Genomic DNA, 26,562 nt, shown 5'->3' with positions numbered 1-26,562 from the left:
AACACGAAAAGATTAACCATTAAAATAATAGTCAGTAACCACTATGAGTAATAACATGACAGTTATGATTGTTATAGAAATAACCATCACATGCATACATATTTTATGATAACATCATACAACATACATAGCACCTAACATACATGAATATATATTACGCATAATATAACAAGCCAAGAGCCACAACATTAGAAATAAAACATGATAATGATAATAGATGTCTTAAAAATAACCATCCATACATAATGAAAAATATCCCATAACAAAATCTTAATAAAATCCTCGGCAAAACGCCGTACATAACCCAAAATGTATGTTTAAAAAGGACATTAAGTCTGACGAAATAGATAATCAATATGAATAATCACATCACATTCGCTTAGAGTGGGTGTGATAAGCTGGTCCAGCATGAGTCTCAGCAGGATCCTCATACTTACGCAACTTCCCTTTCACAACATCCAACTCTTCCTTCAACACACGAACAGTGCTCTCGAGAGCCTCGAACTTAGCATTAACTTCTCGATCACGCTTACGGTTCGCATCCTCAACCCTATGCTTGAAAGTGATAAAGTTACCCATATCGGCACGGATCTCGTCCATAACTTCATTATGTGGCAAAGTGCGCAAACAATCACTAAGGGCGTTAATACGTGTCACCTCAATATAAGCCCGGTTCATATGAGTAATGGTAGAAAAATAGTAATGAACAGGATCATCGATCTCAGGTTGATTAGCACGACGTCTAGCAGGAGACGGTGGAGCAGGAGCAGCAACAGATTTATCGCTCGAAGTCGACATCTGCAAACAGCAAAACCGCAAACCACATACCAAAAAGATATGAAAGCTAATAATATAACTTATAAGAAATGAAATGCATAATAATGCTATAGCAAAAAGGTCGGGCTGTAGACTAGACTATAATGCACCCTAATAACCACGGGTTGACCACATTAAGACCGCCTAGTTCCCTACAACCTGGCTCTGATACCACATGTGACGACCCCGTCAAAACACTTAACGGATCCGTCAGTTGGTCCCACAGCTTGATCGGACTTAAATGAATTAAATAAACACGAAAAGAATAGAACGAACACGAAAAGATTAACCATTAAAATAATAGTCAGTAACCACTATGAGTAATAACATGACAGTTATGATTATTATAGAAATAACCACCACATGCATACATATTTTATGATAACATAATACAACATACATAGCACCTAACATACATGATCTACATTACGCATAATATAACATGTCAAGAGTCACAACATCGGAAATAAAATGTGATAATGATAATAGATGTCATAAAAATAACCATCCATACATAATGAAAAACATCCCATAACAAAATCTTAATAAAATCCTCGGCAAAACGCCGTACATAACCCAAAAATGTATGTATGAAAGGACAATAAGTCTTATGAAATAAATTATCAATCATGAATCATCATATCACATCTGCTTAGAGCGGGTGTGATAAGCTGGGCCAACATGAGTCTCAACAGAAGGCTCATACTTCCGCAACTTTCCTTTCACTTCTTCCAACTCTTCCTTCAAAACACGAACTGTGCTCTCGAGAGCCTCGAACCTAGCGTCAACTTCACGGTTACGCTTACGAATCTCGATCCCGACATTGTTCTTGAAGCTAACAAACGAATCCATACTAGCTCGTATCTGGTCCATCATCTCGTTATATGGCAAAGTACGCATACAATCACTGAGAGCATTAATACGCGTCACTTCATTGTAAGCCCTGTTCATATGGGTAAGGGTGGAAAAGTAGTAGTGAACAGGATCATCGATCTCCGGTTGATCAGCACGGCGTCTGGCAGCAGCCGGAGGAGCAGGAGCAGCAACTGAGTTATCGCTCGAAGTCGACATCTGCAAACAGTAAAACCGCAAACCACATACCAAAAGATATAAATGCTAATGATATAACACATCCGAAATGAAATGCATAATAAAGCTATAGCAAAAGGGTCGGGCTGTAGACTAGACTCTAATGCACCCTAAGAACCACGAGTTGACCACATTAAGACCGCTTAGTTCCCTACAACCAGAGCTCTAATACCAACTGTGATGGCCCAGTCAAAACACTTAACGGCTCCGTCACTTGGTCCCACAGCTTGATCGAACTTAAATGAATTTAACAAACGGCATTGCATTCTTTTATTTCAAAAGTTTCCCAAAAAGAAAAGCATACCAAAATATGTAGTTTAAAAGTAACCCAACATATTAATAATCCAAAGTTGACACAAAAACATTGTCAACAACCCACAAGTATTAATTATTCAAAAACCGAATGCAAGCCAAAGTTTCATAAATTGTTTCATAAAAATCTGCCCAAATGCATGCAGACTCTTCTAAACACAGCGGAAGCATCACATAAACTCAAGTACCTGTGAAAACATGCGAGTAAACTGTCAACACAAAGGTTGAGTGAATTATAGGTTTAAATAATTAAATAAACTTTAGACCACAAGATTTAAAAATGTTAGAAAACATTAAACATTATTCCATTATCGATGAGCCACCTGGTAACCACTTAACCCTTTATTTACCCTTACCAAACACAATAAAAATATACACTGGACAGTGTATCTACAACAAAATACGAAGTACTAAACATTCCGATTATAAATTGCTAGCGCGACTAGCTCGAAATGGGGTTGTCAAACCCGATAGATCTATCCATAGGATTCGCGTTCACCAGTAAAAACCAATGATTACAGTTACCAGACTAGGGAATATTTTTGTCCAACTCACAATGAATAATTTAAATTTAATTGTCACTTGTGTCTAAACGTGAAATAAAATGCATGTAATCACATCCCAAAAATATACTTTGAAAAGTATGTAAAAACGGGACTATAACTCACCTTAATAGTAACGAATTAACCAACACAATTAAGCGAACAGTAAATGTAGTACAGTGATCAGGAATGATCACAACGCCGACCTATAAATAAAGCAGGTCGATATAAATAACTAACTTAGGTCAAGTCTTAGTATGATAGCTATTGTACATGTTGCAAGTAGTCATAGAACAATACTCAATATGCATCGGTTTGATCAGAACAACTTACGGACACACACTTTCTATTTTTAGAAAGTTTCTATTTTTAGCAGGTTTCCATTTTTGGAAAGTTTCTATTTTTGGAAAGTTTCCAAATTTAGAAAGTTGCTATATTAGGAAAGTTTATAAGTTAGGAAAGTTTCCTTAATTAGAAAGTCAACAAAAGTCAACTGAAAGTCAAAGTCAACCGAAAGTCAACTCAAAAGTCAACCTTGGTCAAACATAGTCAACGTTAATTTTAAAAGTGTAAGTTATAATAATAATATAAGTTATAACGTTTATTAAAGTTAAATATGTCTAATTATGTCATAACATAAGTTTAATTAAATTAAAATGAATTATTAAAGTTAATATAAGTTTAAATGATATAATTAATATAACATAAGTATTTAATTAAATAATTAAATATTAGTCATAATATAAGTATTATTAATTAATAATAATTTTTAAATCATATCATAAGTATTATTAATTAATAATGAATTATTAATCATATCATAAGTTTCTAATTATAATTATTAAATCATAAGTATTTAATAATTAAATTATAATTAAATAATAACTAAGTCTTATAATAATTAAATAATTATTTAATACTTATTATAAGTCTTATTATAATAATCTCATAATATAAGTTTAATACTTATCATAAGTATTTTTCCATCAATAATGAAGTATTATTAATCATATGTTTAATTAAAAAGTTAATTAAATCATAAATATTAATTAAATGATATAATAAATATATATATATCATAAGTTGTAAATAATAATAATTAATTTTTTATCATAAGTAATTAAATTATAATGAAATCCATTATTTATATCCTAAATTTAATAATTAGTCAAAAGTTTTTAAATCAGAAGTTCATCGGATCGTATCCTGAGCCCCGGGTGTCAGTTTTCGGCGAGCCTTACATATATATCCGCCTAAGTAAACCACCCGACACTTTGGTACACTCAATAACACCCCAAGAACAGTCCACAAGTGTGATGACCCGGAAATTTCGACTAAATTTAAACTTAATCTTAAATGATTAATGATTTCGACACGATAAGCAAAGCCTATGAAGTTGAATGTCAAAATTTTGAACTATTCAATTACCCTTCGGTTGTTCTCAATGATTCGCGAAGCATTATATGTAAATAGATACATATATATACTATAACTTGAAAACGTAACAAAGTTTTAATTGCATGATACCATACATTAAACTTATTGGTTTATATATCTATTTGAATATATATGATTTCAAGTTATTTAGTAAACGATAGTAACATTCGATTATTGATTTGATTGATATTTAGATAAGTTAACTAAAACGTTTAAGATGAACCAGTAAAACACTAATTTGATAAAGTATTTTCAAATTGCTACAGTACCCAAAATGCTACAGTATTTTCGAAAATCACTATTTGCTACAGTAAAATTGACTTTGCTACAGTGAAATGCTACAGTAAAAATTGACTTTGCTACAATAACTTTGCTACAGTAAAACACTATTTTAAAAATGTATTTTAACAAATAGTGAGACGATGATTTATAGAAGTAAATGACCAAAATACTCGAAAGTTTAAGATATACTTTGAGTGGTATAGTTTAGGAATAATTTAAGGCTATATTTTAACAAAGGTACGAGTCACGAAATGTAAAATGCAAGTTTTCTCAGCGTACGAAAGGACATTCGAGAAACCGGAACCGGGACATAAGTCAAGTAACAACGTACGACTTATCGGAACAAAAGTTACAAGTCAACTATGCATGTGAATTTAATATAATATATAATTAATTATTTAAATTATATATATTATATATTTATTTTATATTATGTCGACAAGCTAGGAGCCAAAACAATGTGAGCTGTCCCTGGTCCTCATGCGAGTCGCATGGCCAGAAGGCCATTTCCATGCGAGTCGCATGACTCCAGATTTCAGGCCACATCTATAAATTCCAGTGTTTTCGCTCGATTTAAATCACACACATACACAAATATATATATACTCCGTAATATTATTTATTATTTATTATTATTATTATTATTATTATTATTATTATTATTATTATTATTATTATTATTATTATTATTATTATTATTATTATTATTAAGATTAATAATAATCTATTATTATTAGTATTATACCTAAAATACTACGACGAGGTCATGAGCGTGTCACTTTCAAAATATGTTTTCAAGCGGGATAGAGTTAAGGAAATTATGGGTTATTGCCATGGAGGTTATGGGTAATGTTCGGGGGTATTTTTGTGAATCAAACCTCGTGTTTATCATCTCCGATGCGTCTACGTGCTTTCCTGCAATAATGTATATCAATATTAAACAGTGAGTTTCATTTGCTCCCATTTTAATTGCTTTTGCAATATATATTTTTGGGCTGAGAATACATGCGCAGTTTTATAAACTGTTTTACTAAATGGATACAAATACTAAAACTGATTTTGTGTGAGTTTCATATGATCCCTTTTACTCAATATATTTTTGGGCTGAGAATACATGCGACTGTTTATAAATACTGAAAATACTAGATTTATATGCGTGAGTTTCATTTGCTCCCTTTTTAATTGCTTTTGCAATATATATTTTTGGGCTAAGAATACATGCACTTTATTTTAAACACAATGGATACAAGTACATACTAAATTCTACACTGAGTTTGAACCGAAAATCCCTTAGCTTTGGTAACTAGTAACTGCCGGTTATAAGAACTGGTGGGCGCGAGTAGTAGTATATGGATCCATAGGGCTTGATATCCCCGTCCGAGCTAGAGCACTAGCCTTTTAACGGACGTATGCTATTTGAGAAGCGTACACGTTGGTTTGCGTGTATTATTAAGATGATTATACAAAGGGTACAAATTATATAAGCATTAAAGTTTAGTTACCAGGGTGCTCAATTTTGTAGAACCGATTGATAAACGTTTCGGATGAAACAACTGAAATCTTGTGATCCACCTTTTATGTAAAACCTATTGATAAACGTTTTGAATAAAACAACTGAACTTTTGTAATCCACATTGATTTACGGATTATGTGTAATATTAAAACTATGAACTCACCAACCTTTGTGTTGACACTTGAAGCATGTTTATTCTCAGGTTTCTAGAAGTCTTCCGCTGTTTGCTCATACGTGATACAAGTTATGTGCTTGGAGTCATACATGCTATATACAAGAAACTTGCATTCATCAACCCATTACCATGTATCTTATTTTGACTGTATTGTCAACAGATGTATTATTGTAAACCATTTAAATGGTGATTGTCTATACATAGGAATCATCAGATGTAAAAAAACCTGGAATTTATATATTCATTTATGAAATACCTTTTCAAACGAATGCAATGTTACAAAACGTATCACATAGAGGTCAAATACCTCGCAATGAAATCAATGAATGACGTGTTCGTCCATATGGATTTGGAGCGATCGTCACAACAAGTCGTGTTATACAGCCAACACACTACTTGAAACTTCAATTCAATCAAAAACGTGTTTTGGACGTAACGGGTGATTCGTGGCTCGGATTGAGATGACCCGAACATGAAAGTTCGCCCCACCATCAGTCCTAACACACTAACACACCCTAAAGTCACCAAATATGGTCACAAAGTCGGACCAAACCTGGTTCATACCAAAATCGCATTCAATCTTAACAAAATACCACTTTGATCATAACTAGGGTTCCGGGAATCGAAACGACATGAATCCGGTGTCTAAAATTAATGTCTTGATGAGAGGAACTCATTTATATACTTTATTTTTACTTTTATATCAGTTACAAAGTCAGAAACACACGAAAAATCTGCTGTCCAAATTATATCAAACCGAAAACATATGTAAACGAGCAATTCTACGCATACAATCAACATTACAACAACTAATAATCATCATACTATTAATAAATCATCAAAATACAGAAAAGTAAGGAAAAATTAAAAGTTCTAGGGTTAGGGTTTATACCCTAATCAAGAAACGAGAAGTATAATCGCGTAGAGAACGGAACGAGGAACGCGTTGATGTATAACAATCCTTGATCCAAGCTATGAAAATTGATGAAGATGATGGTGTTATGGTGGTGGTAGGTGACGGCTAGGGGACAAGGGAAGAGGAGAAGAGAGCAAAATAGAATTTAGGTTAGATAAATGAGGAAGTGATAAAATAAATTGCCAAAAAAAAGAAATATGGGGAGTATTCTCCCTCCCCCGTTGGTTTCGGCCGAAATTGGGATGGGGTGGGCCCCATGGTGGGCCAAGTTGATAAATGGAAGAAACCTTGTGGCCCGAAAGCCCGAACGAAACCCGAAACGCGAAAACGCACTTACGCGATTAAAAATCCGGAAAGATAACAAACGCGCGACGAAAAATAAATATAAATACACTATATAATAATATGATCTTAAAATATCATACTTAAAATAATTAGGATTTAAATATCCTAAAAACGCGTCCGTTGGTTTAAAAACCGAAAAGATTCGCCAGATAGAAATCCGCGATTCGTGTAAACGTACGATTTAAAATATGAATACATATATTCACATAACACATAATAATTAATATATTATTACTAAAATAATAATATAGGTCATGAAATGACGTAACCCAATAAACAGTTAATGGTCGTTAAATAATTAACGGTAAAAGATAACGGAAAAAGTAGGGTCGTGACAATATATATATATATATATATATATATATATATATATATATATATATATATATATATATATATATATATCCTATGTAAACAGAATACCACCCGATAGCCGAAAAATCATTTTATATCGAAAAATCCTTTATCCAATCGTACGAAATGGAATTTGTCATCAGTTCAAGTCCCTCGGATTCCGAAATGGAATCCCACTCAAGCTCCGAAAGCAGTGTGACCGGAATGGATCAACCAATCAGTCATCATCTATTCTGGATGAATTGGGGATGGGTTCGTAGCCTCCTCAATCATTGGAGACAAGAAGAAGGCGATCCTTTCCATCCACCACATTGCCCTCTTGACGAAGAACGTGAAGCACTTACCGGCGAACCTGTCCGAAACACCATTTTCTCTCTCATTTCCTGGGTATCTCGTCACGATTATATACTATACCAAATTCTAGATCATATTTATCCGCTCGTCTGAACCGACAATCACCCCAGTGTAATAGAAGAAGTCAACGAGCTTCGCGCTCGGGTAGTGGCTTTGGAGAATATGGTGCAAAGGTTACAAACACCAGCAGCAGCACCAGCAGCATAACCAGTATCACCACCACCAACAACAACCGCATCGCAAACCTCAACTTCACAATCTGTCACACGAACATCAAAGTCATACGCACTATAGATACCAAGGAGTACCAACAACAATGAACGATGAAGTATTAATTCATAACTTCATTGAAGAAATATTCTTCGAAGAATATGTGGTTTCTAAAAGTTTTAGAGATTACTTATTCTAGCTCAAACCGAAAAGCAAATGAGATTAATATCATGTTAACTCATTAAATCCATGATTACATCTGAAGAAAATGTATATGTATATATATTTTTTTCACAACGATTGTAATTAAAAATTCTTTTGTACAAACTGTTAATGATGAAAATATGTTCACGGGTAGGTAATACCCGAGAAATATTTAGATTTCACATTAATAAGTTACACTGTACATTCTTCGAATCAGATTCAATAGTCATTTACTATCCTACTTACATCCACCGATATACAAATCCGTTCACCACAGAATAACCATATTCATCCAATTTCATATTGGGATTTTGATTTATCAGAATCCAACAAGTGGCATAATGAAGAAAACATTTGACAAAATAAAATTTGTTAGAAACAAACAAATTAACTATGAGAAATTTTGTTAAGAATCCACGCTAACTGTTCCTAGCTAATTGTTCCTAGCTAACCGATTACATTTTATTTATCGCAATTTAATTATCGCAATTTACATTCTTGCAATTTTATTTATCGTCATTTAATTTCTGTTATTTACTTTACGCACTTTATTTATCGTTATTTAATTTCTGTTATTTATTTTACGCACTTTAAATATCGGGACACGTATACAAGGTTTTGACATATCATATCGACGCATTTATATATATTATTTGGAATAACCATAGACCCTCTATATGCAGTAATGAACGAGTTCTCTATACAGGGTTGAGGTTGATTCTACAATAATATATATAATTTGAGTTGTGATCGAGTCTGAGACATGTACACGGGTCACGATACGTATTAATTAATTCGATTATTATATATTAAATTATATATGAATTGTTGAATTGCTAACTGTGGACTATCAATCGAGGACTACCAACATTGGACAATTAAAATATTGATTATAACATATGAAACTAAACAATTCTTCAAGTTTGCCACTTGATTTCATCTTAAACCTCATTTGTATCTTGACGATTACAATCTGCGTTCAAACCTTTCATGATTCTTGAAAACACCTCAATCGAGAGGATGGACCAACCGCACTTCATCTATGTAAGAAGAGATTGATGCATATAGTTATGCACTTGAAAACTCTTGGAACCTGAGTAAACGTTTAACACGTATCTGTGCTAATTCCTTTAGTATTATTATTACCAAAAATAACTTGGTAATTCCTATTAAAGTAGCAAATTTTGTCACAGCTCCAGCAAGTCAACTTTGACTTTTCACTCGGATTAGCTTATTATAACCCTGATATATAAGTTTACCTTTCATCATCGATATCGGAAAACCGTTTATATCTCACTACATTAGCAGTAAACTTACCAGCAACTTCATTGATCTTTGACTTTATGAAAAGTTATTATATTCATTGAAATCCTATCATCTACTCATTGGCACCTGATAACGAGAATTGCCGTACCAAATACCGAGAATCAGCAATCAGTATTTTGAAATCTCGCAGCATGTCTACATCAACAGTTATATGTAAACATATAACATTTATCTCTTAGAATTATGATCTTCCATTCTGAAATTCTGAAAAGCACCCAGTCTACAAGTCAATACCACAAATTCTAAAAAAAAGCTGAATACAGCAGCACAAACTGTACACGACCTTAACCGTTGAAAGTTTGATGATAAAGAATGGAGTATTGGAAACACTCAATAGAAAATTTAGTACCGAAAAGCGGATTATGCGAAACAATGAAGGAAGCCGTGGACAAATCACAAAGAATAAGTTTGACTTCAAAGAATCCAAATGATTCAATGCCTGCTGAAGTCTTTAGCGAATATCTTGCTCCTTACTCTAAACCCTTGCGGACAATAGTTTCCATCATCCTCTGATCTTAGATATTCAAAGATATTATCGTATCTTTCATTATAAATATCCTCGATATTTCTGAATATATTTTCATAACTAATCTTATCTGAAATCATTTATCTCTTTGAGCTATCAGTGTTACATCATATGAGAAACTATTAGTTTCTATATTCTGTAAACTTTCGAGATTAAAATACGAATGTTTTGAAGTAGTGTTGGGAACTGATGCATGAGTTAGTATAATATAATGACACTTGATCAACGTGATTATATTACAGTAAGTCATGCTGAGTTTCTAATGGGACATGATGATTCACAGATCATAACGTCATCATGTGCCATGTTACATAACTCTTTCATTCTGCTTAACTTTTGAACATATCAAGAAAGTATATTCTTGATAGTTCTATTCTCAGTAAATCTGGTAACTTGACAAATCAAATCGTGCTATTACGTTCTTTCTTATTTAGAACATTAAGTTCAGTCGAAACTTCATACTTACGAATTCTGGACCATTACTCGCTTTACCAGAGTTCAAGAGGAGGATAAGAAGGCAAAGAGCTCCAGAATATAAGAGAAAATATAAAGCCCAATAACAATTTAGAGGTTACAAACCGTGGATATTAATACGAATAGCAATATAAAGACACGGTAGAATTAAGAATAGTATCACCCCAAGGTAATGATATAAGTAAATAGATTTTTCTGGTGGAAGATTGAAAAGAAGGATGACAGAAATGATAATTGGGAAAATATCAAGGATTAGAACGGGATTAAGCATTTTCACAATCTTTTGGATGTATGAACTAAGAAAGAAAGTATAGGAATGGTGAGAATGATGGAACGAAAGAGTTTAATTTATAATGGGAATATCAGACAGAGTAATCGAGGCAGATCACCGTATTTAATTATAAAGATCTTAATTTCCTTACTCGCCGAAGAAACAAATCTTTTAGATTTCGAAAGTGTTCTTTAAATCCCTTGAATTCCAGAATTCAAACCAGACTACGTCAAAAGTTAAGACGCACCTTATTTTCTAAATTCAAACGTAACTCCGTCAAAAGTTAAGACAAACTTTTTTTAATCATTTCACACTTTTGTGGTAACTTCATTCGTACGCTTCACATAATCAAATCGTTTTATCTATATTAATCAATAATGATAAAACTCTATTTATCAACTCATATTCGTCATGAAAACATTTTTATTCTTAGCCATGACGACCTCACTCAAATTTCGGGACGAAATTTCTTTAACGGGTAGGTACTGTGACGACCCGGAAATTTCCGACCAAATTTAAACTTAATCTTTATATGAATCTGACACGATAAGCAAAACCTGTAATGTTGAGTCTTAAAATCTTTGAAATAGTATACCTGAATTCAATCACCCTTTTGACTGTGTTCGACGATTCACGAACTATTGTTTGTAAATAAATATGTATTTATAGATAAATGTTAATATAAATAATAATTTAAAATTTAAAATATAATTTAAACATTAAAATTAATTATGTAAAATAAGATATATAATAATTAAGTAAAATTGGAAATGAATATATCTATAAACATATATAATCGTTATGTATAATTATTTGTATATGTATATTGTAATAAATAATCAAGATGTTATTATATATAGTAGATAGTTGTTACATATTACATATTTAATAATATATAAACATATTGAAATTTACTTACAAGTTAAAGTATAATTGTTATTACTATTTTCATTATTAACGTTAATACCAGTAATATTAAAATCATTAATTAGTACATATAGATATGAGGTCTGATATGTGTAATTTGTTATATCAACACTTTTATTATTGTTATCATTATTAATATTAACAATAACATTATTATTAGTATTAATATTATTATCATTAGGATTGGTAATATAAAAATTATTAAAATTACTATTATTATGATTACTATTAAAAATCTACATATTTTTATCAAGAGTATAATTTCTATCATTATTATCTTGTTATCATTACTCTTATTCTTATGGATATTATTATTATTATAAATATTACTTATTAATATTACTTATAAAATTTATGAATTCATTGACTAAAGACTAGGTTATTTTATCTAAAGATGTTTTTATTATTAAAATTAACATATTATTATGTTTAATGTATTTATAAATTATAAATATCAAATAGGATTTATAAAGATAAATATATATATATATACGCGTAATTTAATATCAAAAATCAGTTGTTAGATGTTTCTGTCATACTATTCGGCTCGTGATATCAATACCAAACATCAACCCTACAAGCAATCGATCCACTAGTGTATTGAGTCAATTATTCGTTATTATTTTTTTTATAAACTCTCATCTATTTTAGTAGAGAAGACCAGATAGAAATAGAAGCAGAAACAGATATATATTTTTTTTTAAACAAACCGTCGGTACCCCTGTATTATCAACTTTTTGGCCAAAAATCAAAATCGAAACAATTAACAGAATCCAGTAATGCAGTCTTGTTAGAACTTCTTTACTCAAACTACTCTAAAAATCTCAACTTTCAATTCCTGGTATCAAGCACGAATTTTGCAAGTCAAAGGTAAATTCTAAAAAGTCAACATTTGTGTTCATCGCAAAATTTGAATCCAATTTAATGTCTTAGGATCAATTAATGATCCAGAAAGTTTTTAAGTATGTTTTACTACATATTTCATGTTATAAATTTTGTCCAAAATATTCTTGAACTCAATATTCGATTTTGAGCTCATGTTCTTGAGCTTTGAAAAAGTAAATACTCCAAATCGATTTATATTTAAAAATCTGTTAATGTAGAGTTGTTAGGAAATCTTTAGTGAATCTTTGTGAATAAATCTCATCCTCCAATTCATCTTTATGAGTTTTAATTTAAGGGTCAAAATTTAGAAATCAAAAAGTCAACTATTTGTTCTTCATAAAATTCGATTTTTTGATGCTGTTTCTGTCGAAATTGAGGATTCACAAAGATTTTTGATGTGGTATGAAATACTTTTCGTGTTATAAACATTGTCCAAAACACTTGTAATTGCAAAAATCATTTTTTTTTAAATGGCCTGCGACGAACAGCAAACTGGTGAGCATTTTTTTTATTTTTATTTTTTTATTGTTTTTATTCCATATAAACATTAATATTAAGTAGTTATTATTATTCTTGAAATATACAAATCATTTTTTTATAATCCAATTTTAACTGCCGATTAAAAAAAATTGAAGAAGAGAGAAGTCAGTAACTGTTATATATACGAGTTATATAATTTTTGGAAAAGGATCTATTCAGAAAACAAAAGACGGATTAGGGGTTTGGGGTGTTTTCATGTGAGCGGGAGGTTGTGGGTTCGAGCCTTGCTTGATGCATTCTTTTTATAAAAAGCTTAGTTTAAGGTAGATTCCTTTTTATTATGCTATATTTATTATTATTATTATGGTTATTATTATTATTTGTTATAATTAAATTAATATCAATTGTGTTATTATTAATTTGATTGTATTTATTACTAGTAGTAATATAATTATTAGTACTATTATTAATTAACACTTATTATTATTAATGTGATTATTACTACCAAATATTATTATTATTGCTACTAATATGGTTATTATTAGTTACTATTGCTACTACTAGTATTATTAAGGATTATCATTATTTTCATTACCATCATTGATATTATTAATATTATCATTATTATCAACATTTTTAGAAGTATCGTTATTATTAGTTTTCATTAATATTAGTATTAATATCATTTTTGTAATTATTAGTTTTACTATTATTATTATTAACATAAATATCAATTTTAACAAATTCGTTATTGTTATTAGTATTATCGATATTAGGAAAGTTATTATTATTAGTATGTTATTATTATCAAAATTATTATCATTTTGTTACAAATAACTATATTCTACCTAAAATATACTTAATACGTATATTATAATTATAGTAATAGTTTATATACCTACATATCAAACATAATAACAATATCAATATAAATACTTATATATATAACAAACTAATAATATTTTTTTACATAATACTAATCATATATATAATATATAGATATATTAATATAACTAAATGTATGGATATTAATCATTTTAAATATATATATATACAAAATATGTACATATAACATATAATTTAAAATATAATATAAGAATATGTTTTTAAATGGAATTTAATAAAAATACTACATAACTACAATTATATAAATAATATATATATTAATAAATGAAATTATGAGATTTCCATTATATGTTCTAATAAATATACAATTGATATAGGTTCGTGAATCCGAGGCCAACTCTGCATTGTTCAATTGTTCAATATAGTCATATGTATTTTTACTACAAAATACATTAGGTGAGTTTCATTTGCTCCATTTTTAAATGCTTTTGCAATATATATTTTTTGGACTGAGAATACATGCGCTGATTTTACAAATGTTTTACGAAATAGACACAAGTATTTAAATTTACATTCTATGGTTGGATTATTAACCGAATATCGCCCTTCAAGTATGGTAACCTAAGAATTTAGGGAAATGGCCCCTGATTGACGCGAATCCTAAAGATAGATCTATGGACCTTGACAAGTCCCATTCGGGGTACGAATGCTTTAGTACTTCGAGATTATTATACAAACGAGAGGTTCTGTTTTGGGGATATTCTATGCATTAAGTTAACGTCGGTTACCAGGTGTTCAATCCATATGAATGATTTTTGTCTCTATGCATGGGACGTATGTTTATGAGAAATGAAAATCTTGTGGTCTATTAAAATTATGAAATGATTATTTATGATAAACTAATGAACTCACCAACCTTTTGGTTGACACTTTAAAGCATGTTTATTCTCAGGTACGAAAGAAATCTTCCGCTGTGCATTTGCTCATTTTAGAGACATTACTTGGAGTCATACATGACATATTTCAAAAGACGTTGCATTCGAGTCGTCGAGTTCATCAAGATTATTATTAAGTCAATTATAGTTAGATATACTATGAAATGGTATGCATGCCGTCAACTTTCGATGTAATGAAAGATTGTCTTTTCAAAAATGAATGCAATGTTTGTAAAATGTATCATATAGAGGTCAAGTACCTCGCGATGTAACCAACTGTTGTGAATCGTTTATAATCGATATGAACTTCGTCCGGATGGATTAGAACGGGTTCTTACAGGTTGATCATGCATAATCGAGAAACAACATCTCTATATATTTAATAAACTCGCTTACAAACCTGCGATATGCATTTTGGTGGATATATACCTGCAAAACTCAAACAAAGCTCTTTAACATAAAAAAAAAAAATTGAAATTTATCTATATTGTGTGATGTGTTTTCATTTGATTTCATTCTAACAAATTCCATTATAAATGTTGAGAACAAGAAATATTCAGAAATATAAATCATTACAACTTTATGGAATAAGTTATTCAATTAGTTGAGATCACATACAAATGGACAAAAAGACCAACCAAAGGCTATGTAAATTTCCTAAATTCACTATCTTTCACGTCCCACTACATGAAAGTTTATTTTTGGACAGCCAGCGAGTTGACCCATAAACACATCTTTTGTACATTTTTCTTTAATAACATGACATGTAGTTACAAGATAATAGACAAAAGCCGATAACTTCAAAACTATATAAGAGCCAAAAGACAAGGTATATTTGTGAACTAACCATTCTACGATCAATCATACAACACCCATCAGCACAAAGCAAAGTCAGGAACGTATCAAATCCTTCGGACAGGCACAAAGTCTTAATAAGACAAATACCCCTTTGGCATTCGGGCATTTCAGCTAGAGTAGTATCCCCAGTTGACTTTGTATATGCTCGCAGCAAAATAATCCACCAAAAACCCTAATCAACTGGAGCGACCCGCCCGATAGCACTTTCACCATAATCTGCTAATATGGTCTCTGTGTTCCGAACCGGGTCGTGGAGCACTTTAAAACTTGCAGGAATCACCCCTTCTCCTAATTTGAACTTGTCTACCTTTTTTCACGTGATTGAAGGAAAACGGTTTTTAATAGAAAATTCTTTACTATTTCAGGCTCTCCGACTCTCCGTTCATTAAGAAAGTCAATGCGCTGGGCACAAAGTCTCTTACGAAAACCTAAAAAGAAACAAATTTAGAATGAGAAGATGATACAGTATTTCATTAATCATTATTCATTAATAAAGGGTAAAACAAAGCAACAAAGCCAACTAAAACATGAAAGATGAACTTATATAAATATCTGGTATATTAATCAAACATCACAATCTTTCCTTTATCAAGATGCTCCATAAACATTGCAACTTTTCCATTATTGCAAAATTGAAAGCTAAACTTATGGTAAAACTAAATAATCATAAGAACTAGAAAAGTAGGTTTACCTTTGAAAGAATTAAATGCTCAATATCTGTCTTGTGATTGCATGAATTAATTTAAAGCTAAATATCTAACTTGTGATTCCAAACATGTATTCATCTTCAGAATAACAAAAAGAACAACTATAAATCAACATTCAGTTAATCAAAAAATCACAAACTTTAAATTCAATGGTGCATAATAATCAATCTTTCAAAATTAATTAGGTAGAGATCATAGACAAACCGATTTCGATTGACAAATCCCGAAGTCTTCTTCAAAGTCGAGTCAACAAATGAATTCACATCCGCCACAACTGAATTCAGTCATTCACACAATTCATCTTAATAAAATTTGAATCATATTACCAAAATCATGAACACATACATTCAAAATCAAGTAAAACTAAGAATCAGAAGGACGTACCGGACCATCAAAATCGATAGCATTTGTCAGAGATGGTTTTTGAATGAACCACGTCTAAATTGAGATAGTATATTATACGAGCTTGATTTTGTACAAAGTACGAGATGAATTTTACGAAGATAACACCTAAGGTCGTGATAGTAGGTTTAATCAGAGTGCGAATTTGTAGGAAATTACGAGGTGAATTTGACGAACATAAACCCTAATTGTTGTAATCATTACAGTATATTGTATATTTTCTTTATATCACGGCTTTTATATGGAATTACCAAATTACTATATTGCCCCTCCTCGTTATTTTTAATTTTGATGAGATCTGTGATCAGGATGTGCTTATCCACTTATCCCCATTTTACTCTTTATCCCTTGATCTCTCCCCAATATATATATATATATATATATATATATATATATATATAACACTTTAAAATACATTTAATAATGACGGCTAAAACTAGTAATGTATAGATCATTTCTCTTAAATAAGGGTAGTGATATATACACAACCAATTTTTACAAATACACAACCAAACATGTTTTACAGTGTGTACTGTACAACACTGTAAAGCATGTTTGGTTGTGTATTTGAAAAAATTGGTTGTGTATATATCATCACCCCTTAAATAACGTTGCATATAAATAAAACGTTTATGCATGGGTGAAATCTTAAAGGGGGAATAAAGACCTCGATCTAGCCTTTTAAAGAGTGTAACACTACAATCAAAAAATTACCTCACCGGTAGCGCATCTAGAATTAATAATCACGGGTGTTACTAATTAAAAGTTCAACAAAATTTACACCATTCAATAGTATCGCAAAAAAAAAAAAAAAAAAAAAAAAAATACACTATTAAGTTAGTATAGTAAAAGTCTAAAAAAATTTCCACCGCATAGCCCGCGCTACCACCGAAGATAAACTAGGTTAGCTCTTATTGTGCACTAACAAGAGCAAGAACATCATTGATGAGACACAGAAGCTTCAAAATTTAGTGAAATCCATGACAAACACATCAATAATCTTTAATTACAAACACATCTACTGAAATCCATGGCATAATAATAAAGTGGTGGTTTTCAAACATGTCTATCTTCACCGAACGAACCAGGCCATTAATATCTTTAATCACCGAATTCTTTTTGAACAAATCGGTTTTACGAGCAACGAAATCGAAATCCGTTTGTAGATCCAGATCTGTGGCAGCCGTCGGAGTTCCAAACATCGTCAGATCAGGAAATACAGACTGTTCTTTCCGAATTCTTATTTTGAAAATACGCCGTCACGAGCAACAAAATTGAAACGAATATCTGGAACCAAACGCGGTCACGAGCAATGAAATCGAAACCGTTTGTGTCTGCGTTTTTATTTAATTGGGGTTTGAATTTGGAAATGGAATGAAGTGTTGATTTGGGATTATGTATACGTGTTTGTATTTGCACGTGGAAAAGGATTATGTGTCTGTGTCGAAGAATGAAGTGTGGTTTTTGAGGTTTGTTTGACTATGGAATTTGCACACACGTGAGAGTTGGGAAAAGAATAAAGCACGTAGGTATAGTGAAAGAAATTGGAATAAGAAAAGGGAGTTGGTAACTCTCTATGAACAGTGGTTTTGTTTTTAGGATATATAAGTATAGTAGATTTATGAGCCCGTCCGTTGGACGGGTACTCATCCGAAAAAATTATATAATATTTTTCAGTCATTTTCCTAATAATTTGTATGCGTTTAATTTGTAAAGGACAAAGAATAAATATAAATAAAAGGTTCAAAATATGTTTCGTACAGTTCTTCATAACACAGATTTACGTTACTAATTCCTCTAAACATGCAATAGATAAAAAGCATGTTCCTTGTATTCGTAGTGGAATAAACATTTTGTGCTTGCCTTGAGTCGTTTTTGTTGTTTGAAACGTTTGAATCCAAAACACACATAGATTTGGTTTTTTCTTCGACTTCTCTTGTTTCAACTTCCATTTGTACTTAATTTTTCCATATTGAAGCATGAAACTCTTTTACCACTTCGTAGACCAGGAAGTAACATCAATTTGTTTGGCAGACGCTAAAAAAATAGAATTATAAAACTTTAAGAATAGGCACAACATTTAAATGTATTACATATTTAGCCACATTATTATATAATAGAAAATGTTAATAAAACTTGAGTGATGATAAAATAATTAGACTCACCAAAACATTGCCCATCGGTATTAATATTTCGCATTCACACATTCACTTCTTGTTGTAAATCCTTTGGTTGATCCATTTCAGCCATCACATGATTTTTTAATGACGGATATTCACATCCATCTTGTCTTGTTTATATATTAGTAGCTCTAGATTTAAGAGCTCGTGCGTTGCACGGGTACTCTTCAACAAACAAATTTGAATCGTAAAATGTTATATCAATTAACAATATGATAAAGACAGTATCATAAGTATTGTTGTGAATGAACTGCTTAAGTATATTTGTTTTACACAAAACACTATGACCGCTACTTTCGAAATATTATTTTACTGTGTTTCAGTTTCTAGGGGAACATTATAAAAATCCCCACCAGCACAAACATGGAGAGTTACGGTATATTATTAACAAAATATTGTTAATAATAAAGGCTAAAGTGTGAATGTATAATGAATGAGGACCTCAAAGTCCGTCTTTGTTGGGATATCTTTCACTGTAATGAGATTTGCAATCACAACTTTGACATTTGACCTATCAAATTTCTTCAAAGGATCACGATAAGAAAACTTACGAATTGTGATGAAACCATCTAGAATATTTCTAAAGATCACGTGTGTTGCACGACAACTCTACATAAATTAGTTATTAACCGCCCTGATGGATTATTAGACCTAATAGTGCCTTAGCAAGCACATTGTAGCCTACAAAGTATGTACAAAAATTTAACCAACTTCAATATGCCAGATGATCAAGTTCAATATCAAATAAAATATACATGTACTAATTAGATAGGGTATATTATTATACATGATTCCGCTATATGTAGTAACTATGACTCAATTATATATGAGCATGTATATAGTAACTATGGCTCATTCATATATGAACAGGCCGAATATGGTAAAGTATTTTCTCGTTTTGAGGAAACTGTGTGCCCGTCAGTCCGTCACAAATTCACATTTATCCATCGAGAAAATTACATTTCGGAGCAACGCATAACGAATTTTAAACTACTTACATTTAAGTAACATCCACAAAAAAAAATTGCTTATAGTTGGCAATTTCAACCCACTTACTAAATACACCATAAATATTAAAAAGAATTAATTTAAAAGTGACGTTGAATATGGCCGAGAACTTTATATGATTTGATGAAACCTGTTTGACCTGGTGCTACGACGACCCGTTTCACCTTTTGACCCAACTTATACATTTTGTTCAGACCACCCAAAAACTTAGGAAAGTATAATTATTACATATAGCCTAATTAAACATGCTCATTTGTAATAAATATGCAGGTATGGCATATGATGAATGAGTATGATAAAATTTATAATACAAAACATGCCATTTGAATAATGTAAGTTTTTGGAACATATTGATATGGTAAAAATAAATTTGGCATACACACTACAGGATATAATATAAATTTCCTATGTCATTTCACATCTCATTATCTCTACCAATACCATGTATATAATTTACATTTACATATTTATATACTACTTGTAAGATCTAAAAAGAAGAAACAGGTGACAAAGGACAGAAGACATAAATGAACATTAGGACCTGAAGTAAGTAAAATAAGAATTTCAGAAGTTCTCACCTAAATCTTTATAAGCTCTTAAAGTGCATTGAATTATTGTAAAGTTCTTCACTTGGACCATCGTATCAAACTGACCCGAAATCCATCTGGTTCCAAAGCGATTGGGCCCACTTGAAATCCTTCAGGTCCAAAATCAAACAACTTTTGCACAATTAAAAATTATTTTCTCTATCCATTATATCCATTGTATTTGGTAAAATAAGATTTTAAATTTCTCAGTTCTTGACATAAAGGTCCCGACCAATTAATCCCCGATTAGCATTTTTTGGAACCTTGGATACAGCTAAAGTTATACTCTCTGAACAATTAAAGTAATACCATGAATTTTATTGATTGACATCTAAGGAGGCAACATTAAAATGAAGATGTAATAAATTAGCAAAATAAACTTGAAAGTTTGTCTAAGAGATTAAGTCTATTTGTATTTGACAAACATTTCCAGGATTCCGATATATGTCAAAAAAAACAAAGTTCATATAAATATCATTTTTCCGTTCTATCCTATAATTGATCATTTATATTTGAACATTTTCTCTTTCCCTTGGACTTGTAAATAACAAAAAAAAATTAAAAATCTTATAACGAATGACAATCATGATAGTTAATTATGAAAACATATAACGAATGAACAATCTAACCATGGGGTTGATGTTCACACTCAAGAATTTCATCAAGAGCGGTTGCATAGCTAAACCATAAATTCTGCATAGTTGCATAACTTTCACCATTATTTCTTATATCATCTTATAATTAGAAAGAAATCATTCCTCAACTAAGTAAAAAACACAGAAAGATATTAAGTTAAAAAAGAAACATGAAATGTTGCACAGCAATCGAATCCAGCCCTTTGACCTGTATTAAATTTACTGGTTCTGACTTCTGACCCAAATAGATGGAAAGGGAACCTACTGACCCGGTTAAAAGAAAACGGGTCGATATTGCCACCTCCAGAGTCGCACCTTTTAATGATCTTAACATGCCCTCAATTCCATAACCTCTTTTTTTGCTTCCCCTAAACAGCGCTTAATCATTTAAGGTATCCTCAAGTACATCCTCAATCTCATTAGTCATAAACTTAAACTATCTTTCATTACCTTCATACTTATCCTATATTCGTTGCATTCGGTAATGACATAAAATCTTTTTTAAAAAAACTAAGCAAACTTGTAACAGAACACATTTATAGTGTATTAGTAATCTATGAAAATATCAATAAGGAAATCATAGCCAAATTACAGAGATTATTTTAAATTTCAATAAAAATCATATAAGTTAGATAAGAAGAACCAAAGTATGAAAACTTGAGAAACATATGTACATAATCAAACTAATAGAAATTAACAGACCGGAGATGAATACAGTCAAAGGTTCAAGTTGGTCATAAATTTATGATGCTAAAATCTTAATTTTTTAAGAAGCTGACTTAATTTACTAAAGCGTTATGATGCTAAAATGACAATCTATCCCTTATCATTTAAAGAAATTAGAAAGGGTCAGTTATGAATTTTATGACTAAAAAATAGATTAATCATAGCAAACTGTTGAGTCTAACAAATCTGACTAAAGCATATAATTTTTTAAGAAGCTGACTTTAGAAAGGGTCAGTTATGAATTTATGATGTATATGAATTCGCTTAACCTACTTTTCGATTGTTCAGAGTATATGAATTCGTTACTTATCATGTATACGAATTCGCTTAACCCGCTTTCTTGAGAAAAAAAAGTAGTATCAAATACCTGGTTTCTTGATATCTAACTTGACTTCGGAATATTTGCTGATTCATTACGTGCCGTTGAGGCTGTGTGAGAATTTGATGGTGAATAATCCCCCAAGTGAAACTTGTAGACCAAGTGGCATATTTACAGTAATTTAACTACAACAAATGAACCTGTTATTTACCGAAAGATCATAATTCAATTTCAAACAAAATAATGAGCATTGATGAAAGTATAGACGCCTCACCTTCACGAATTAAAAAATCTTTCTCATCCAGTAACAACAATGGCAGAATGTTGGTAGGGACTTCTGGATCTAGCAGCATATGTTGACAGTAATGGAAGTATAGTAGAATCAATGTCTTTCGACGAAAATGGCACATTAATAATAGTCAGATTTTTAGTTTTAAGCGAAATCGATAAATTTATAAATCATGACTACATGTCACCTCAATGCTTCTGATATATCATGTCTTAGAACTGCTGTCGCGATCATATACATGAGTGATGAACACCATTTAAAAGGCAGCTTTGTCAAAATAGCATAAAGACAAATAGAAGTGTTCTTTATGCTGCCAAAATAGCATAAAGACAAATAGAAATGTTGGAATTGAACACACCGCTCATCGTGTAGCTTTACTTTACATGTAATTAAGACCCTGAAAAAGAAACAATTTAAAATCATTAGAAAGTTCTTTGTTACACAATAGGAAAACCAAATGATAGTTATGCTACATGATCAACGAAGCCCAATTACTCGAGCAAACATTACTACCATCTTCAACAAACAATGTGGACAACAAATGCACTTAAAGATGCACCAATAACCTGTTGAAGAATACAACTAAGGCACTTAAAGATGCACCAGCAACATGTTGAAGAAGACAAATCCTTATACGACTCAATATAAAGTCCTTTTGATAAAAATAACAAATAACACACAAATAACACAGCACTTTTTCGCTGGTGGACGGAATCAAATGGCGGTCGATAGAATCAAATGGCGTTCGACAGAATAAGACGACGGTGGTTACTAATAACAGTTTGCAAAATATGTTGCTGTTGAATATAATGTTCTTACTAAACAGTAATAAACTCTATAATTAACCTAAAGAATAATATAATATGATATGATAAGCTTTTAATGAAGCCTGAAAACAACAAATACCCCATTTTTAGATTCAAGATGATGCTCACATCAATATGACAACACAAGCCCACTATATCAAAATTACCGATACAAAAGGGGCATGGAAATTCCTCCCTAATATCATCATCCATCTCAATATCTTCAAACCCCATAAACATTCTGCACTAAATTTTAGATTAATTAACACAAAATTTATATAAATATTAATGAAGAATTAGAAAAAACCCTAAAAATCTAAACTTGATAAAAAGATTACATACCACATATACATATCTACAATAAATTAATAATTTAATTCTATGTGACATTTCCTCGAACACGTTATATGCGAAATTTGAAAAGCACGCAACCTAATAGATAAAAGACATCAACTGACATACCTTTATTTACCCATTTGAAGCTCCTTTGGTCACCCATTTGAAGCAGGTGTCTACGATGGTGAAGGAAGGAAGGAAGAAATCATCAACAAACAAACCTGAAGATGAACGATAAAGAAGATGAGAAATTCAGAAAATATTGAATTGAAATTTGATCAAATTAACATCAACGATGAGAATCGATGATTAAAATGATGAGATCTGACATACCACAACCAGGCGTAACACTTTGATTTTGGTTGAAGGTAGGTTTTACGCTACTATGTTTATTTAGGATTTCAATTGGGACGCGTGACGATTGATTAATTGTTAAACACCAACGAATCGGAGATGGATTGAAGATGAAGATTAAATCAAGCGACGTGGTTTGATTAGGGTTTAACAATTCTCAATCAGAGATGGATTAAGAAGGATAGGTAGTTTCAATTTTTAAGAGAACGGTTTGAAGATAGGGAAAATCGTGGTTTGATTTAATCAGTGTTGCTACAGGGACGCGTGTCAGATCTAGAAAATTGGTGATTATTTAATTCAAAATTCTGAGAAAATTGTATTTTGTGAGGATGAATACACAGCTGACACGTGGCGGATTTATGCTTGTGATTTATGTAGATAAAAGACTGAGAGAGAGTTAAAACGGGAAAGATGAGGTGAATGAAGAAAACAAACAAAAGGACTACCTTCACATGTATGGCACATGACTAGATTTAACGGCCAAGATTAACGTCAGTTGGACGGAGGGACGAGGATTGAAAGAAATCGATACTGCAATAACGAGGGATACTATAAGTAAAAAGATAAAGGATGAGGACTGTTACTTCTGATATAACACAAGGACGAGGAGTGTAATTTATATATAAAAAACTAGCGAGAATCTAGACAATACACGAACACAACTCAAAAATAGTGACCTAACAAAACAACATAACAACCTACACGACGTGATTCCAACACCAACAACACACATGACAAATTAACCCAAAACAATAACAGTAGAGAGTGATGACAACACCAACAAAACAACATATTGAGCTACGAAACAAAACAAAATGTACAAGACTACACTGGGCATTCAAAGCCAAACAAAACCTATGAGCCACGAAATCTAACAACGTCATTGTCAGCGTCTTCTTTACCCAAGATCACCCTTTTAATTATAACATGCTTCTACATTCATCATTAAACCCACCTGAAATCATGTCGGCCCAACATATGCACCATTATCCATAACTAATTCTAGCCCGCTCATTATCACATTAGGACCATTAGACGAAATGCTCTCAAAAAGACCTGACCTAACTTTTTAATTAAGGTAATTTGAAAAGGTGAGTCCATATGGATTTTGGAACTCATTGAAATTCTCAAAAATTAACAAGCATAGCATGCGTGTGTTGTAGCGACCCGACAAAATCATCATTGACGGCGCCGTCTACTTAGGTCCCGTTACGTGGTCATAAGTCTTTAAAACAACGTTTGACCAAAATATGTCGCATTCATTTCAATTATAAAGATGTTTCAAGGTTTAAAAGGTAGTTCAACGTCTAAACATGTTACAAAGTTTTAAGTACAATTGAAACCTATGCGACACAAATTAAGTTAAGTCAAAAGACGCTCCACGTATGCATGTATACTCGACATCCAAGCAAGTATCAAAAATAATGTGCTGAAGCATGTATCACCTAGCGTTCAAGGACCTGAGAAAACATATAGAAAACTGTCAACGAAAAACGTTGGTGAAATCATAGGTGTATTAGTAACGTTGTTTTTGAACCACAAGATTTAATATAGTTGATTATCCAAATCGTTTGTATTCCAAAAGTATGTTCGCGAGCACCCAATTATCAAGACTTAACTATTTTGTACTCTGTTACGTAGTGTTAGAACATACACTATACTCGAAAATATATTTCATCCGCTAACGGTAGCGAACCGTCCGAATAAGGGCTCGTCAAGCCCAATGTGATCACATAATATAAGTTCACGTTTACACCCTGCAAGTGTAACTAATGATATTGAATTGAGGCTTTTTGTTCAAACTCGTTGTGGAATGTTTGTTTTCGTACTTGTGTTCAAAGCATAAAAGTATGATACGTATATGTTTCTCATCCCATAGTTTAAAAGTAAAAGTTGTTGAAAAGGTGGGACTATGATCTCACATCAGTTGCACGAATAGTAAATTGTACTTCACAAAGTAACGTGTGTAAGAACGAATGCTAGTCTTGACCTAAACAATAGGTTCGTATCAATAACGGTAAACACGATGGGTCAAAGTTGTTCAATTAGTCCTATGGCTCATTACGACTCGATTACATATAGCATGTGAATCACGTTGCCAAGTTTCATGCATGATACAAATATAAAAGCATGTTA

General features: G+C 31.5%; 1 long non-coding RNA gene across 8 annotated transcripts; it reads right to left on the bottom strand.

The window, feature by feature from the left end:
• Positions 1-20,416: 20,416 nt before the first annotated feature.
• On the bottom strand, positions 20,417-24,617 carry LOC139852131 (uncharacterized). Of its 8 annotated transcripts, none has more exons than XR_011760937.1 (4): positions 24,406-24,617; positions 23,118-24,293; positions 22,916-23,030; positions 20,417-22,826 (listed from the first exon to the last, which is right to left on the bottom strand). It is a non-coding gene; the product is annotated as an uncharacterized lncRNA (long non-coding RNA). The 8 variants fall into 8 exon arrangements; XR_011760939.1 differs by having other exon boundaries at positions 20,417-23,327; positions 23,904-23,977; positions 24,199-24,293; XR_011760936.1 differs by having other exon boundaries at positions 20,417-22,841; positions 22,916-24,293.
• Between the last annotated feature and the right edge of the window lie 1,945 nt (positions 24,618-26,562).

The sequence above is a fragment of the Rutidosis leptorrhynchoides genome, chromosome 6 (assembly GCF_046630445.1).
Source record: "Rutidosis leptorrhynchoides isolate AG116_Rl617_1_P2 chromosome 6, CSIRO_AGI_Rlap_v1, whole genome shotgun sequence".
In the NCBI taxonomy this organism is placed as follows: Eukaryota; Viridiplantae; Streptophyta; class Magnoliopsida; order Asterales; family Asteraceae; genus Rutidosis; species Rutidosis leptorrhynchoides.
The sequence above is the reverse complement of the archived record's forward strand: the minus strand, read 5'-3'. Positions and strand labels throughout refer to the sequence as shown.